This window comes from Aquarana catesbeiana, linkage group LG12 (assembly GCF_042186555.1).
Source record: "Aquarana catesbeiana isolate 2022-GZ linkage group LG12, ASM4218655v1, whole genome shotgun sequence".
NCBI lineage: Eukaryota > Metazoa > Chordata > Amphibia > Anura > Ranidae > Aquarana > Aquarana catesbeiana.
The window spans coordinates 187,262,126-187,279,700 of NC_133335.1; the positions used below are offsets into that span (position 1 = coordinate 187,262,126).

General features: G+C 48.5%; 1 protein-coding gene across 1 annotated transcript in view; it reads right to left on the minus strand.

Moving 5' to 3' along the window:
* The window catches only part of LOC141113284 (protein-glutamine gamma-glutamyltransferase 6-like), a 139,577-nt gene that overhangs the window by 74,295 nt on the left and 47,707 nt on the right, over positions 1 to 17,575 (minus strand). The gene's annotated exons all lie outside the window — the stretch shown is intronic.

Below are 17,575 nucleotides of genomic sequence, written 5' to 3' on the forward strand. Positions count from 1 at the left end.
TATATATAGTTTTTTCTTGGCTGATTTTCGCATTTACCTGTCTATTCTTAGTCACTATCTTGAAGACCTACTGTTTACAGAATTAGTTCAAGCTAAGAATCATACTTGACTAAGGTGATCAGAGCAGTGACAAATACCCCTCCTTGCTGCCTTTCCCTACTCTGTACAGACTTTACATTAAAGAGGAACTGCAATCTGTTCACATAATTTGTAATAAAAACATCTTTACCATTCTGAAGCTTCCCTCCAACCACTTTGCATATTATTTTATATATACTGTGATTCTGAACTTGCCAAATATGCTGCAGAAATCTCCCTCCACTAAGTCTGGCTGCATCCATTTTACCTGTGGGCAGCTGAAGCTGCTGCCTGTTCACTTGTCTGGATTTACACAGACACACAGAGGCACACCTCCAGCTCTGCAGCTCTCATTGGCCCTCTTATGACTCATCCCCCGAGAGTGAGAGAGAGAGCTGTGCATGATGTCATAAGCCTAGGCTTTTTTACCAGACAAGAAACAGGAATTGGGCTGCATAAGGTAGTTCCTGGCAGAAAAAAAATGCTTTACTATCCAAAGTTAAAACAACAAGGGCAGAAGATTTAATAGATGGATAGTTGAAAAAATAACTAAAGGTCTGCTTGAAAGAGAGACCTTCTGAACGCAAACAGCCTCTGCTATGCTCTGTCTTTGGAAATCTCATAATGCTCTGTGACATCAGTATGATACTGTTGTCATGCTGTTTAGGTTTCCCAGGCTTCAGTGCAAAATCCATGCCTTAGTAACATTTCCCTTATCTAAACCAAAAGTGTAGTACACGTTAAAGCACAGAAAGCACACAGTGTATTCATCTGCGTAAATATGTATAAAAATACACATGGTAACTGCTCTGCCTTCCTAAGAATTTTATTTATGTCTTTTAACCACTTGCTTACTGGGCACTTAAACCCCCTCCTGTCCAGACCAATTTACAGCCTTTAGCACTGTCGCACCTTGAATGACAAATAGAGCTTTCTTTTGGTGGTATTTGATCACCTCTGCGGTTTTTATTTTTTGTTAAAAAAATTTAAAAAGACTGAATTTTTTTTTTTTTTTTTTTTTAATTTTGTTATAAAATTTTGCAAACAGGTAATTTTTCTCCTTCATTGATGTACGCTGATGAGGCGCCACTGATGGGCACCAATAGGTGGCAGTGATGGGCACTGGTGGGTGGCAGTAATGGGCACTGATCGGTTACAATGATAGGCACCACTGCTAGGTGGCACTGATTGGCACCACTGGTGGGCATTGATAGGTGGCACTTGTGGGCATTGATAGGTGGAACTCATGGGCATTGATAGGTGGCACTGGTGGGCACTGTGGGCACTGGCAGGTGGCACTGGCAGGGGGTACTGGTGGGCACAGATGAGGCATAATTGCCTCTTCCTCTTCGGGACCGATGTCCCTTGCAGATAAGCCGGTGATCGGCTTTTTTTTCTCCTCACGCTGTCAGCGTGAGAAAAAAAAAAAAAGATTACTGAGCTTTTGTTTACGTCATGTGATCAGCTGTCATTGGCTGACAGGCGATGGTAAGGGGTCGGGACCGGCCCCTTACTCGGATCTGTGATCACCCGAGTCTCAGTGACTCGGTGATCACAGCGCACGCCGCACGCCCTGCGGGGGGCGCGTGCACAGGGGAGGCCGTCATATGATGGCCTCCCAGAAATTCAGGTCCACGCTGTGGCCGTCATTCGGCTATAGCGCAGACGTCAAGTGCTTAAAGTAGATGTAAACCCGATGTATGAAATTTGAGCTGGGCACATATATCTGCAGTGTTTTCTTATCTCTCTTTAAAGCCCTAAGTCCCATGGCTTTCTCCCGCTCCGTTCTTCTGTTATCAGCATGATAACTTCTGACAAGTTCTCTGACACATGTGATAAAACCAGCCTGAAATTTGTGTCAGGGTGGGTGCTATAAATAGATTGACAGACAGCTGGTCAATTCACAGCACAGCTGTGCAAGTCTCTGCCTATGTGGAGGGGTGTGTGTGCCTATCCTCCAATCAGCTGTCTCACAGTGTATGACAAGACTCCCCTCCCCCTGCTGGAATGCGAAGAGAAAATTCTAACAGGATGTGTACTCTCTAAACCATACATAAAGATGAACGCAGCAGATATACATGTAAAACGCATGTAGGGAGATTTGTTTCATCCCTGTGTATCATCTGAGGCTGTTCACTTCACTGGGTATATGTGAGGGTTTACATCCACTTTAATTTCTGAGCTTTACATAGCTTTATCACACAATATTGCCATCCTAGAATCCTGATTTTACTCTGCTGCAGTTGAGCAACAGAGCTAAGCCATCTCCCAACACCCAGCCTGTGATTGGACAGCAAAAGATCAGCAACAGACTGATAAGGTTATTTCACTGCCCTCCTCTATTGTCAGAATGTTCCTTGTTAGCACATGTGAATGCAGGACACATGATTGGCTCGCAGTCTTGTCTTTACCTCTCAGAAACTGTACACTGCTATACAGGAGGTCAAGTCAAATATAGGCATTTATACTAACTGAATTTTAAATATATTTAATAAATGCATATCTGGAATTTTTGCTGTCTTTTTTTTCCCCTGAAGTTTAGCGTTAAAGCATATTTACTAGTCCTTTGATGTGGTGGCTTAATTAGTTGTCTTTTTTCAAGTTTTTTTTTTTTCTTTTCACTTGATGATTCTGTCAAGTCAGTCCTAGGATAACAACCCTTGGGCTTGAGTATCAGGACAAAAGGAACAAGATAGGACTATGGAACCCTGGCTTCTTCTCCTATTGTCCATAACATAAAGGGGCATGGTTCTGTAGTCATCAGAGAACAATGTAACTGATAACAATCAGCGTAGGCAGCGGGCACAGGAAGGTATCAACTCACAAGTTTTCTGGCAAGATCAACAAGTTTTTTAATGTTTTAAACAGATATAAAAAAAGTCTTTCAATGCAATGTTAAGTTCTCTAAGGGCTCTTTGGCGATGGTGTTAAACTTTTCAGAAATTACTGTAGCAGATGAAATATTTTTGATGTAAATTTAGCACCTTTGTGTCAGTGCAGTGGCGGCCGGTCCATAAGGAGCGCATGATCGCCTCCCCCCCACCCAAAGTTCTCAAGGTTAGTTTGCCTATAAAGAAATCTAATCATAGAATGATTTACTTTTAAATAAACTATAATATGACTAATATTTTATTAACTTTCTTTAAGTTAAAAAATGTTAGTCATATTATGATTTATTTAAAAATAAATCATTCTATGTGTGTGCAGGGACTAATGTGTGTCGGAATAATGCGTTTCTATGAGGTCCGTCAATTTTTGACAAGCAAGTGATTAGACCCTGAGGCTCTAATTGGCTTGTCTTAGGTTGTCCCGGGGGCGCAGTGCTCTCCCACTTTGGATTTTAGCGAATCAATATTTGCCATCGCGTCATTTCCAGTTTCCGGCCTGGCCAATCAGGAGGCTGAAGATTTGGAGCCTGGAAAGAAGACCGGGTTAACACGGGAGCCATGACAGCCCAGCGTTCCCTGGTGAGTGCAGACCTGAAGGGGTTTGTTTGCTCCCCCCCAAAATTTAAAGCACCAGCCGCCACTGTGTCAGAGTATGGGTCACACATATTTCGATTTTTTAGGAACTACAATAAAAATTGGTCCAGAGGTCGTGAAGTTTTTAAAAAATGTCCCATTTTCTAATTTAATATTATTAAAGCGCACCACATTTGGCACCTTTTGGGGGGGTGGGAGCAGGTACCTGTTTTTGACAGGTACCCATCCCCCCTTCCGGGAGACCTCGGCGCGGACTTAGCTGCAGGAAGCTCTGCCCTCCTCCTCCTTCCCACCTCCACCGGGCCATTTAGAAAGTGCAGCGCGCTTGGTGCATGCACAGTAGGGAGCCACCTGTAAAGCTGAAAGGCTTCACTGTTGGTTTCCCTTACAAGGAATGGTGGCAGCAGCACCCGAGAGCCGATGGATGGATCGGCTTGGGGTACCGACATTGGACAGGTAAGTGTCATAATATTAAAAGTCAACAGCTACAGTATTTGTAGCTGATGACTTTTAATTTTTGGAGGGGGGGGGGGCTGGAGCTCTGCGTTAAAGAGAAACTATAATGGTTTTAGGTAAATTTTATTGCAATACTTTTAGGTTTTTACATTTTTAGACTGATGTTTTTACAGTATAACTAAAGGCAAAACTTTTTTTTAGTTTTGGATAGAGTGACGGGGGATTAGAATGTTTGTCAGTTTTTATTGTTGTCTGTGCCCCCGATAAGGAGATTCACCTTCTCTATTTGTCCTGTTTACTATTATCATTGAAAGTGAAAGTAAAGAAAATCCTAAATTTTGGGTTGTCCCCAGAAAATTAATAGAGGGGAAATCTTCCAATGGGGACACTTGTTCTTGTGGTCTGGGGTTCCCCAAGATATTCTCTTATTTTGCAGGGATTTCCTCTCACTTCCTGTTTGGCTATGGGACAGGAAGTGGAGGGAAAGCTCTGCAATGGGACATAGACGGTGAAAAAAAATCTGACAGGCATAGGCGTGCGCAGCCTATTGCATTAGGGTGTGCATCCCAATTCTGAAATGCACATGAACGCCACCTGCTGTCACAGAAAAGAGGCTCTCATGGTGGGAGACAGTTGATAGGGAGCATATTACGTTACACCCTAAATACTGGTGTAACGTGTTCCTGCTGTTGAACCTAGTCTTTAATATAATGAGGGCATTTACACTGGTCAATGGCACCCTCAACCACCCACCTGGTGCTGTCCCTGGATAATGCTAATGCACATGGGGTGATTAGGGTGTGCCCAGGCACACCTGGCACACCCTGTGCGCACGCCTATGCTGACAGGGGTTATAGCTCATCAGGCTTTACTCCCTCTTTAACCGCTTCTGGACCAGTCGCTGCAGTTATACTGGGTGAGCCGTCGTAGCTGTACGTCTGCCCTTTAAGACGCTGTAGGAGGCGCGCACTCATGATCGCTCGTGACAGAACGAAAACCGGGATCTGTGTGTGTAAACACACAAATCCCGATTCTCTCAGGGGAGAAAAGACAGATTGTGTGTTCATACTAAGTATGAACACCAATCTGTCTCCTCCCCTAGTAAGTCCCATCCCCCCACAGTTAGAACACACCTAGGGAGCGCAGTTAACCCCTTGATCGCCCCCTAGTGTTAACTCCTTCCCTGCCAGTGACATTTATACAGTAATCAGTGCATTTTTATAGCACTGATCGCTGTATAAATGTCAGTGGTCCCAAAAATGTGTCAAAAGTGTCCGATTTGTCCGCCGCAATATCGCAGTCCCGATAAAAATCGCTGAGCGCCGCCATTACTAGTAAAAAAAATAATAATAATAAAAATGCCATAAATATATCCCCTATTTTGTAGACGCTATAACTTTTGCGCAAACCAATCAATATACGCTTATTGCGATTTTTTTTTTTACCAAGAATATGTAGAAGAAAACATATCGGCCTAAACTGAGGAAAAAAATTTGTTTGTTTTTTTTTTTTTTTTTATTTGGGTTATTTATTATAGCAAAAAGTAAAAGATATTGGGGGTTATTTACTAAAGGCAAATCCACTTTGCACTACAAGTGCACTTGGAAGTGCAGTCGCTGTAGATCTAAGGGGGGCATGCAAGGAAAAAAAAAACAGCATTTTTGCTTGCACATGATTGGATGATAAAATCAGCAAAGATTCCCCTCATTTCAGAGCTTCTCCTCAGATCTGCAGTGATCTACAGCGACTGCACTTCCAAGTGCACTTTGAAGTGCACTTGCAGTGCACTTGTAGTGCAAAGTGGATTTGCCTTTACTAAATAAACCCCATTGTGTTTTTTTCAAAATTGTCGCTCTTCTTTTGTTTATAGCACAAAAAAAACGCAGAGGTGATCAAATACCACCAAAAGAAAGCTCTATTTGTGGGGAAAAAAGGATGTAAATTTTGTTTGGGTACAGTGTTGCATGACTGCGCAATTGTCAGTTAAAGAGACGCAGTGCCGTATCGCAAAAAATGGGCCTGGTCAGGAAGGGTGTAAATTCTTAAGATAAAAAGGGCTGAAGTGGTTAAGATAAAAAATCTTCTGTGTGTAGCATCTCCCCCAGCCCCACTAATGCTTACCTGAGTCCCATCTCTGTCCAGAGATGTCCACGAGTCCCTCGGTCATCCCAGGACTCCCCTCCACTGATTGGCAGAGACATAGCAGCAGCGGCATTGGTCATTGTCAAAGCCAGTTCAGCCAATTCAAAGCCATTCAAAGTCAGTCAGTCATTGAGGAGAGAAAGGGGCCGGGGCCGGGTCATAGCTACGCGTCTGAATGGACACCGGGAACTGTGACTCGGTTCAGGTGCCCTCATCACAAGCTGCTCGCTGTGGGGCTTTCACCAAGAGGGAGGGGCCAGGAGAGCAGAAGAGGGACATGAAAAGAGGAGGATCCGAGCTGCTCTGTGCAAAACCACTGCACAGAGCAGGTAAGTATAAGATGATTGTTATTTTTTTATTTTTTTTTAAATGTTACTTTACAATCAATTTAACAGACTCCTGCACCATATACACTATATTGTATATGGTGCAGCCACTATGCATGCCTCATTACTGCTTTACTTAGGGTGCCCAAAAGTGCCCCAGGCCTTTTACAATCCTTCTATTGGGCTTCCTTGCTGATTCTATTTCTGCAGCAGTTGAAAAACCAGTGTTGGCAACTAGGAGAACCAGGTTGTAACTCCCTTGGCATACCTCCTAACCATCCCGGATTGCCCGTGAAAGTCCCACCTTGGGAGGTCTGTCCCGTGTCCTGGGCACCTTCATTCCGGGACAATACAATGTCCTGGAATTGCCCCCTGGGCCGATTTGATGCCCGCTAAAAATGCCGCCACTGTCCCTCACTGCCTGGTGTACTGCAAGACCCGCGGCGCTTTATTATTAACCCCCAGGTGCTGCCTGGCTCACTGCCCAAACAACTGGTTGCTAGACACAGTCCGCCTGGCGTCTAGCAACCAGTGACGTCATGATGAGGAGGAGAGCAGGGCCCCAGCATTTAAAGCGAGCCGTAGGAGAATCTCCTCCTCACACCTAAGCAGACCCCTGACTCTGCCCCCACTCCGGGTCTTGCCCGATGTCTGTTCCTGTTTTGGAAGAAAGGTAGGAGAAATGCTTCCTGTCCGGAGGATGCTCCCTTCCATACGCTGCCCCCTCCAGTCATGCTGCTGTACAGTCCCCCCCATACTGCCCTCCACTATCCCCCCTCCTCCCATCATACTTCCCTCCACTACCACCCCACCCATCATACTGCCCTCCACTACCACCCCCTCCCATCATACTGCCCTCCACTACCACCCCTCCCATCATACTGCCCTCCACTACCCCCTTCCATCATACTGCCCTCCACTACGCCCCATCCCATCATACTGCCCTCCACTATCCCCCCTCCCATCATACTGCCCTCCACTATCCCCCCTCCCATCATACTGCCCTCCACTACCCCCTCCCATCGTTCTGCCCTCCACTACCACCCCCTCCCATCATCCTGCCCTCCACTACCACCCCTCCCATCATACTGCCCTCCACTACCCCCTTCCATCATACTGCCCTCCACTACGCCCCATCCCATCATACTGCCCTCCACTATCCCCCCTCCCATCATACTGCCCTCCACTATCCCCCCTCCCATCATACTGCCCTCCACTACCCCCTCCTATCGTTCTGCCCTCCACTACCACCCCCTCCTATCATCCTGCCCTCCACTACCACCCCTCCCATCATACTGCCCTCCACTACCACCCCTCCCATCATACTGCCCTCCACTACCCCCCCATCATACTGCCCTCCACTACCACCCCTCCCATCATACTGCCCTCCCCTACCACCCCTCTCATCATACTGCCCTCCACTACCTCCCTCCCATCATACTGTCCTCCACTACTACCCCTCCCATAGTACTGCCCTCCACTACCACCCCTCCCATCATACTTCCCTCCACTACCACCCCTCCCATCATACTGCCCTCCACTACCACCCCTCCCAACATACTGTCATCCAATATCCTCACTCATATTATACTGCCCTCCACTTTCCCCTCTCCCATCATACTGCCTTCACTGCCTCGCCTTCCATTTTACTGCCCTCCATCATATGCCCTCCACCCCATCATACTGCCCACTGCCATCCCCTCCCATCATACTGCCCTCCACTGCTACCCCCTCCCATCATACTGCCCTCCACCCAATCATATGCCCTCCACTGCCACCCCTCCCATCCTACTGCCCTCCACTCCCACCCCCTCCCATCCTACTCCCCTCTACCCCATCATACTGCCCTCCACTGTCACCCCTACCATCATAATTCCCTCCACCCCATCATACTGCCTACTGCCACCCCTCCCATCATACTGCCCTCCACTGCCATCCCTTCCCATCATACTGCCCTCCACTGCTACCCCCTCCCATCATACTGCCCTCCACCCAATCAAATGCCCTCCACTGCTACCTGTCAGGGACGTGCCGGTGCCCGTCAGGCGAATATGCGTGCACGCGTGCGCACGCGGGGCCTGTCCAGGGCGTTACAGTTGAATTCCCCCACTGGGGGGCGCCGGCGCGCTCCCGCACGTGTCCGCGCATCCACGCGTGCTAGCGCTGTTTGGCGCCAAGGGTTCTTTAAAAGAGTGTCAGTTGCACCCATGAGGTGCTGTTCGTCTGCAGCTCTGCACCTGTGTTCCTGAATCTGCCTGCTATTGTTATTCCTGTTATTGACCCGGCTACGTCTGACCTTCCTGCTATCTCCAATCTGACCCGGCTTGCCTGACTTTGCTTAACCTCTTGTGACCCATTGCCGAACACCTGCCTGAATGCCTGACTACTCTGTGATTATCCTTCTGCCAATACCTGCCTGATCTCCTTCCAAACGGACTGCCTGACTCTTCTTTTGCCTGTGTCCTGTGACGCTGCTTTCCAGCCTGCTTATCCAGCTCCAGGTTCTGCTGCTGCTTCACCTCCCACCTGCCTGCCTACTGATCCGCTTCAGCCTGCCAGCATCTGCAGCTCAGCCTTCCCGGAAGGACCTGTGCCGGCCTCCGCAAGAATCTTCACCAGGCACTCCTACCCACTGTGCTCAAGAGACCACTGTTCCCACTCCAGTGGCTCCTGAACCAGCGCTGTAAGAGAGGTCTTCTTCTACCAGTTGGGCTCAACTACCAGGTACCTAACAGTACGAACAGCCATGACTGAGCCTGCAGGAGAGACCTCTCCCATTAAGGAGATCTGCACGCACTTAGCAGCGCTCACCCAGGCCCGTGAAGACCTTGCAAGACAGCTATACCAGACTGGAGGGACAAGTCCTGAATCTCACTGGTCCTGGAGGTGTGGCTTCTGCCTCAGCGGCTGCCCCAACACAGACTGTTTCATCTCCCTCTGTGGTAATGCTTCCACCTGAGCCGAGGGTCCCCATCCCAGAAAGGTTTTCTGGGGACCGAACCAAGTTCCGGGCCTTCCGCAGCGCGTGTCAACTTTACTTTGCCCTGCAGCCACAGACTTTCTCTCTAGAGGCTACTAAGGTGGGATTTGTCATATCCCTCCTACAAGGAAAACCCCAGACTTGGGCCCACCGCTTGCTTGAAACTGACTCTGTACAGATCCAGTCCTTGCCTTCTTTCTTTGAGGCCATGGCCCAGCTGTACGAGGAACCTCAGCGGACTGCCACAGCGGAGTCAGCTCTGTTCGCGCTCCAGCAAGGCCGCAGACCGGCCGAGGACTATGTCACGGACTTCCGACGCTGGAGCGCGGACACTCAATGGAACAATGCCTTACGCCATCAATTCCACATGGGTTTGTCCGAGGGCTTGAAGGATGAACTTGCTCGAGTTGGTATGCCCGATACCCTTGAGGATCTTATTGCCCTAACGATCCAGATTGACCGACGCCTCCGTGAACGCTGGTCTGAACGTTCTTCCCAGCAAGCACACCCCATGTGGATGACAGCAAGAGCTCCGGTTCCTGCTTCCCGTTACTTACCTCCCTCCTGCTCAAACTCGGCCACTCCAACACTTGATGCTTCTGAACCCATGCAGCTAGGACTAATGCGTTCCACTCTGTCTCCAGAAGAACGGGCACGCCGACGCCAGCTAAACCTTTGCCTTTATTGTGGTGGAGCATGCCACTATGTGAACAACTGCCCAGCCAAGACCCGTAAGTGTTTCCCTTCTACTCCGGCCAGTTTATCTGCTTTGACCGCCAATGCCACTCAACTTGCTCTCCCTCTCTCGTTACAGCTCCAGGGAAGGACAATACAAGTCAACGCCATTATTGACTCCGGGGCATGCAGCTGCTTTATAGACTCTGTCTTTGCCACTCAACAAAATCTTCCCCTGAAAAACAAGATACATAAACTTTCAGTTTTCCTGGCCGATGGTTCCCACATAAAATCCGGACAAGTCTCTCAAGAAACCCTTCCTCTGCCTGTCATCAGTTCATCCCAGCATAAAGAAATCCTAACCCTGGACGTGATCTCCTCTCCGCTGTTCCCGATCATTTTGGGCACGCCCTGGCTCCAGGCCCATAAGCCCCACATCAATTGGACCACCGGTGAAGTCAAGTTCTTGTCTCCTTACTGTCAAAGACATTGCTTACATGAATCCTCTAGATCTGCAGCCACCTTACTTTGTATGGACATTGATCAGGATCTACTCCAAACCATACCGGAGGCCTACCGGGAGTTTGCGGATGTGTTTAGTAAAAAGGGAGCAGACTCCCTGCCACCCCATCGTCCTTACGACTGCCCAATTGAGCTACTCCCTGGGGCCGAGATTCCTTTCGGGCGCATCTTCCCGTTATCTGAAAAAAAGCAGGAAGCACTTAAGCTGTACATCAACGAGAATCTCGAAAAAGGATTTATTTGACCTTCTACCTCCCCAGCTGGTCCCGGAATATTTTTCGTCTCTAAGAAAGATCAGACTCTTCGTCCATGTGTGGACTATCGGGAGCTAAACAAAGTCACTGTTAAGAACCGCTACCCGTTGCCCCTGATACCTGAACTGTTTCAGAAGTTAAGATCTGCCATCATCTTTACCAAACTGGATCTAAGAGGAGCCTACAATCTGGTCCGCATTCAGGCCGGAGATGAATGGAAGACGGCCTTCCGGACCCGTTTTGGGCACTATAAGTATTTAGTCATGCCCTTTGGCCTATGTAATGCTCCTGCCACATTCCAGCATCTGATCAATGATGTATTCAGAGACTTCCTGGACATCTTTGTAATCGTTTATTTGGATGACATTTTGATTTTCTCGAGGTCACTTAGTCAACACCGGGAGCATGTTCGCAGAGTCTTAGGTCGCCTTCGTTTGCACGGACTATACGCTAAAGTAGAGAAATGCGAATTTGAACAAAAGGACATTCAGTTTTTGGGGTTAGTGATCTCCCCAACTGGTATCAAAATGGACCCTCAGAAGGTGTCCGCTGTGCTTGACTGGCCAGTTCCCCTGGATAAGAAGGGCGTGCAGCACTTCATAGGGTTCGCAAATTTCTATAGAAAATTCATTAAGGGGTTCTCCACCATCATCTCACCTATCACGCAACTAACCAAGCAGAACTGTCGTTTTCACTGGAGCCCAGAGGCTCAGGACGCCTTTGAAGAATTGAAGAGGCATTTCACTTCAGCTCCAATTCTCAGCCATCCTGACCCATCTTTACCTTTTATCCTGGGGGCTTCTGAAGTGGCCATGGGAGCAGTCATCTCTCAACGGCAGGGCAACAAAGACCTTATGCATCCCGTGGGATTTTTCTCTCGAAAACTTTCGCCAGCTGAACGGAATTACGACGTGGGTGATCGAGAACTACTCGCTATCAAAACAGCATTGGAGGAGTGGAGGTATCTGTTAGAGGGCGCAGTCCATCCGGTACTAATATATACCGATCACAAAAATCTAGAGTATTTAAGATCTGCCAAACGACTGAAACCTCGACAAGCCCGTTGGGCTTTATTCTTTACACGTTTTTGTTTCCATATTACATACCAGCCAGGAACTAAGAATGTTAAGCCAGATGCGCTATCGCGCATGTTCGATAACCCTAAAGACTTTTCTGTACCTGACACCATTCTGCCTGCAAACAACTTTCTACTTCTTCAGACGGATCTCCTGTCTCTGATCAGAGAGGCATCCCCAGAACCTTCAAGCCTCCAGGGGTTCACCTTAACACCTCGAGATGGATTATTGTGGAGAGGAAGCCAAATATTGGTTCCAGAGAGTGTCCGAGTCAAGGTGCTGACTCTACTTCACGACCATCCACTTGCAGGACATTTTGGGGTTCGTAAGACTCTGGAACTCGTGCAACACACGTTCTGGTGGCCTAATTTGAAGGAGTTTTGCAGGAAGTATGTCAGCTCTTGCCCTGTCTGTATCCAGAACAAAACCACAAGGAACCAAGCCTGGGGACTGTTGAGACCCTTACCAGTACCAGATAGACCCTGGAGGATGATAGCAATGGACTTCATAGTTGAACTACCATGCTCAGAAGGGTGTTCAGCGATCTTTGTGGTCATCGACCGCCTGTCTAAAATGGCCCATTTCGTACCCTTAAAGGGAACACCTTCTGCTGTGGAGACGGCCCGTGTGTTCATCAAGGAGATTGTCAGGCTGCATGGAGTTCCTGCAAATATAGTGTCTGACAGGGGGATGCAGTTTACGTCACGCTTCTGGAAGGCCCTGTGTGAGATCCTGAAGATTGAACTAGCCTTGACCTCAGCATACCATCCCCAAACTAACGGGCAAACGGAAAGGACAAATCAGACTTTGGAGCAATACATTAGGTGTTTTACATCTTTTGTACAAGATGATTGGGTGTCCCTGCTGCCCCTAGCGGAATTTGCTTATAACAATGCCAGCCACTCTGCCACCGGTCAGTCTCCCTTCTTTGCCAATTATGGTTTTCATTTATCCTTTTTACCTGATTTTCTTCCAGAATCCTCAGTTCCAGGGGTCCAGGACACATTGCAGTTTCTCAGCCACAATAACCAGATATTACAGGAAGCGGTATCCAAGGCACAAGCAGACAGTAAAAGGACCTTCGATCAGAAAAGAAGAGGGGATCTAAACCGTCAGCTGGGCGATAAGGTATGGCTGTCTACCAATAACATTAAATTAACTTGTCCTTCCAAGAAGCTTGCTCCTAAGTTTATTGGGCCTTTTTCGGTGAAAAGGAAGATTAATGAAGTGTCCTATGAACTGTGTTTACCTGACTCACTTAAAATTCACCCTGTATTTCATGTGTCGCTGTTGAAGCCTGCCGTGCCTGATCCTTTTTCTGATAGGGGTACCAGGGTCACCGAACCTGTCTTGGTGGACGGAAATGAGGAGTATGAGGTGGAGGCCATTTTCGATTGCAGGAAAAGATTGGGGCAAGTACAGTTTTTGATAAAATGGAAGGGGTATGGTCCAGAAAATAATTCATGGGAACCTGACAGCAATATCCACGCTAAACGTTTAATCCATGCCTATTTTGCTGCCCATCCTGAAAAAAAGAGTTACCTGGGCACCGGAGGCTGCCCATTGGGAGGGGGCAATGTCAGGGACGTGCCCGTCAGGCGAATATGCGTGCGCGCGGGGCCTGTCCAGGGCGTTACAGTTGAATTCCCCCACTGGGGGGCGCCTGTGCGCTCCCGCGTGTCCACGTGCGGGCCCGTGCACGCTAGCGCTGTTTGGCACCAAGGGCTCTTTAAAAGAGTGTCAGTTGCACCCATGAGGTGCTGTTCGTCTGCAGCTCTGCACCTGTGTTTCTGAATCTGCCTGCTATTGTTATTCCTGTTATTGACCCGGCTACATCTGACCTTCCTGCTATCTCCAATCCGACCCGGCTTGCCTGACTTTGCTTAACCTCTTGTGACCGTTGCCGAACACCTGCCTGCCTGCCTGACTACTCTCCTTCTGCCAATACCTGCCTGATCTCCTGCCAAATGGACTGCCTGACTCTGCTTTTGCCTGTGTCCTGTGACGCTGCTTTCCAGCCTGCTTATCCAGCTCCAGGTTCTGCTGCTGCTTCACCTCCCACCTGCCTGCCTACTGATCCGCTTCAGCCTGCCAGCATCTGCAGCTCAGCCTTCCCGGAAGGACTTCTTCTCAGCTCCTGTGCCGGCCTCCGCAAGAATCATCACCAGGCACTCCTACCCACTGTGCTCAAGAGACCACTGTTCCCACTCCAGTGGCTCCTGAACCAGCGCTGTAACAGAGGTCTTCTTCTACCAGTAGGGCTCAACTACCAGGTACCTAACACCACCTCTCCCATCATACTGCCCTCCACTCCCACCCCCTCTCATCATACTGCTCTCCACCCCATCATACTTCCCTCCACCCCATCATACTGCCTACTGCCACCCCTCCCATCATACCGCCCTCCACTGCCACCCCCTCCCATCATACTGCCCTCCACTGCCACCCCTCCCATCATACTGCCCTCCACTGCCACCCCCTCCCATCAAAAACTGTAAAAAAAAACTATAAAAAATAAAATTGTAAAATAAAATATAATGGTAAAAAAATAGTAACAAAATAAAATAACAAAAATGAAACTATTGATCCCGTCCACTGCTCTACTGACCATGTCCACTGCCCTACTGACCACGTCCACTGCCTTACTGACCATGTCCACTGCCCTACTGACCATGTCCACTGCCCTACTGACAATTTCCACTGCTCTACTTACCATGTCCACTGCCCTACTGACCATTTCCACTACCCTACTGACCAGTCCACTGCCCTACTGACCAGTCCACTGCCCTACTGACCACGTCCACTGCTGTACTGACTGACACCATTCACAGACCACACTAACACCACCGGCGGAACTACCAGCAAAGGTCTCTGTACATAGATAATTCTAGAACCCTGCACTCTGTACATAGCTTATTCCAGAACCCTACACTCTTTACATAGCTCATCTCAGAACCCTGCACTATGTATATAGCTCATCCCAGAACCCTGCACTCTGTACATAGCTCATGCCAGAACTCTGCACTCTGTACATAGCTCATTCCAGAACCTTGCACTCCTTACATAGCTCATCCCAGAACCCTGCACTCCTTACATAGCTCATCCCAGAACCCTGTACTCTGTACATAGCTCAACCCAGAACCCTGCACTCTGTACATAGCTCATCCCAGTACCCTTCACTCTGTATATAGCTCATTCCAGAACCCTGCACTCTATACATAGTTTGTCCCAAAGCCTTGCACTCTGTACATAGCTCATCCCAGAACCCAGCACTCTGTATATAGCTCATTCCAAAACCCTGCACTCTGTATATAGCTCATCCCAGAACCCTGTACTCTGTACATAGCTCATCCCAAAACCCTGCACTCTGTACATAGCTCACCCCAGAACCCTGCACTCTGTACATAGCTCATCCCAGAACCCTGCACTCTGTACATAGCTCATCCCAGAAGCCCGACTCTGTACATAGCTCATCCCAGAACCCTGCACTCTGTACATAGCTCAACCCGGAACCCTGCACTCTGTACATAGCTCATCCCAGAACCCTGCACTGTGTACTTATCTCATCCCAGAACCCTGCACTGTGTACTTATCTCATCCCAGAACCCTGCACTCTGTATATAGCTCATCCCAGAACCCTACACTCTGTACATAGCTCATCCCAGAACCCTGCACTCTGTACATAGCTCATTCCAGAACCCTGCACTCTGTACATAGTTTGTCCCAGAACCCTGCACTCTGTACATAGCTCATCCCAGATCCCAGCACTCTGTATATAGCTCATCTCAGAACCCTGCACTCTGTACGTAATGCATCCCAGAACCCTGCACTCTGTACATAGCTCATTCCAGAACCCTGCACTCTGTACATAGCTCATTCCAGAACCCTGCACTCTGTACATAGCTCATTCCAGAACCCTGCACTCTGTACATAGCTCAACCCAGAACCCTGCACTCTGTACATAGCTCATCCCAGAACCCTGCACTCTGTACATAGCTCATCCCAGAACCCTGCACTCTGTACATAGCTCATCCCAGAACCCTGCACTCTGTACATAGCTCATCCCAGAACCCTGCACTCTGTAAATAGCTCATCCCAGAACCCTGCACTCTGTACATAGCTCACCCCAGAACCCTGCACTCTGTACATAGCTCATCCCAGAACCCTGCACTCTGTACATAGCTCATCCCAGAACCCTGCACTCTGTACATAGCTCATTCCAGAACCCTGCACTCTGTACATAGCTCATCCCAGTACCCTTCACTCTGTATATAGCTCATTCCAGAACCCTGCACTCTGTACTTAGTTTATCCCAAAGCCTTGCACTCTGTACATAGCTCATCCCAGAACCCAGCACTCTGTATATAGCTCATTCCAAAACCCTGCACTCTGCATATAGCTCATCCCAGAACCCTGCACTGTGTACATAGCTCATCCCAGAACCCTGCACTCTGTACATAGCATATCCCAGAACCCTGCACTCTGTACATAGCTCATCCCAGAACCCTACACTCTGTACATAGCTCATCCCAGAACCCTGCACTCTGTATCTAGCTCCTTTCAGAACCCTGCACTGTGTACATAGCTCATCCCAGAACCCTGCACTCTGTACATAGCATATCCCAGAACCCTGCACTCTGTACATAGCTCATCCCAGAACCCTACACTCTGTACATAGCTCATCCCAGAACCCTGCACTCTGTATCTAGCTCCTTTCAGAACCCTGCACTGTGTACATAGCTCATCCCAGAACCCTGCACTCTGTACATAGCATATCCCAGAACCCTGCACTCTGTACATAGCTCATCCCAGAACCCTACACTCTGTACATAGCTCATCCCAGAACCCTGCACTCTGTACCTAGCTCCTTTCAGAACCCTGCACTCTGTACCTAGCTCATTCCAGAACCCTGCACTTTGTACATAGCTCATTCCAGAACCCTACACTCTGTACATAGCTCATCCCGGAACTCTGCACTCTGTATATAGCTCATCCCAGAACCCTGCACTTTGTACATAGCTCATCCCAGAACCCTGTACCCTGTACATAGCCCATCCTAGAACCCTGCACCCTGTACATAGCTCATTCCAGAACCCTGCACTCTGTACATAGCTCATTCCAGAACCCTGCACCCTGTACATAGCTCATCCCAGAACCCTGACCTCTGTACATAGTTCATCCCAGAACCCTGCACTCTGTACATAGCTCATCCCAGAACCCTACACTCTGTACATAGCTCATCCCAGAACCCTGCACTCTGTACCTAGCTCCTTTCAGAACCCTGCACTCTGTACCTAGCTCATTCCAGAACCCTGCACTTTGTACATAGCTCATTCCAGAACCCTACACTCTGTACATAGCTCATCCCGAAACCCTGCACTCTGTATATAGCTCATCCCAGAACCCTGCACTTTGTACATAGCTCATCCCAGAACCCTGTACCCTGTACATAGCCCATCCTAGAACCCTGCACCCTGTACATAGCTCATTCCAGAACCCTGCACTCTGTACATAGCTCATTCCAGAACCCTGCACCCTGTACATAGCTCATCCCAGAACCCTGACCTCTGTACATAGTTCATCC